Consider the following 1615-nt stretch of genomic DNA (forward strand, 5'->3'; position numbering starts at 1 on the left):
TAAAATTTGAATTCCAGTTTTAATTCTTAATCTATATTCTGAAATTTTCATTAATTCCACAAATTCTACTGCAAGGATAATAAAATTGTATAAGAATTTCACTTTGAAAATTGAAAAAATCGGCATTTGCGTTCTTGTTCTTAAAGTTTGGGTACATTTCGATTTTAGTCTATCCATAAATAGTCTCCGACATCCAGACTTCTAATGTTGAAATGCACAACAAAGAAATACCGGATGATTGAGACTCCACAAAACTTTGCGTCTTGTATAATCGAGTGTTGTGTTTGGGTCACGAGATTATAAACTTCCGGGTTAGAAATAGAAAGAAATTCATCATGTCCAAAGAAGGGAATTTTCTAATTTTTCTGTCCCTTTTGATTTGTTTTCAACAAATTTTGGCTGACGAATGTGTTAAAACATCCGACCCATGTATCTGCCAAACCACCTCTCGGAAAATCAATTTCAAAGATTTGGATTTGCCAGCAAATGATTACAAGTAAGTTTTAGGAGCAGAATGCCAGAAGTGAAAATCGTAAATGGAAAATCACCTCATCACGTGAGAGATCTACTTTCGCTTTAGTGGGTCAAGTATTTTTCAAATAAGCCGACTAAAAACTTTATGCCCCACTTTTCAGCTCTGTATTGCTATGATAAAGAAGTGTGCAATGAGGGAAATTTTGTCAGTTCAGCTGCATTTGCCTACTCTTTTTCTATTCTAAACTAGACCTTATTTAAGGGGTTTTGTACCTGCATAGCCTTGAGGCTTGAGCACACAGGGCCTCGGTTTATTGTCTCATAGGGTGAACCACTGAATATAGGTGAAAACAGACAAGGCCATGCAGTGTGCAATGAGGGAAATTTTGCTAGGACAGCAGCATTAGGCTACTCTTTTTAAATTTCCAACTGTCGAAAAAAGGGCCTGGGACGCCTTAGTTTATTGTCCCATCTGAATAGACATTTTGGATTTCCAACTGTCGAGGGATCTTTAACATGCACAGCCTGTAGCACATAGGGCCTTAGTTTATTGTCCCATCTGACTAGACGTTTTCAATTTCCAACTGTCGAGGGGATTTTAACATGCACAGTCTGTAGCACACAGGGCTTCGGTTTATTGTCCCATAGACTAGTTGTACAGTCAAGTAACCTAATTTCGTGGAAACCTATAATTCGTGGATTTCCAGAAAGGATTAATAATTTACATGAGCGACCTTTGCGCGACCTCCGCATTAGTTTGTTTTGATAAACATGGGTTTTCTCTACAATATCAGCTAGTAGAATGAATCCAGTAGTTTCAAGCAAGGTAAAATGTATTAATGTATACTTTGACAAATACAAAATGGCGGATTTCACTTATTACCAAACGTCACAATTTTTTATCGGCCGAATTTCCTTATAATCCCAAGCGGTAATCAGAATTCCAAGTGTCGTCTGCTAGAATGTAGTCCAACGAATGAAGTCACGTGATCAACTAGCGGATTCCGTGTCAGCAGAAAATTTCTATGGAACACAAAGTGGACCATATTCTTATGTTGTTTCAGTTACTTTTAGCAATAAATCACGCTACGTATCTTATTTTGTCAGTCACTATTTTTGTTTAAAATCGTGGTTCTTTGAA

Source organism: Lottia gigantea (genome assembly GCF_000327385.1).
Source record: "Lottia gigantea unplaced genomic scaffold LOTGIsca_138, whole genome shotgun sequence".
NCBI classification, from domain to species: Eukaryota; Metazoa; Mollusca; class Gastropoda; family Lottiidae; genus Lottia; species Lottia gigantea.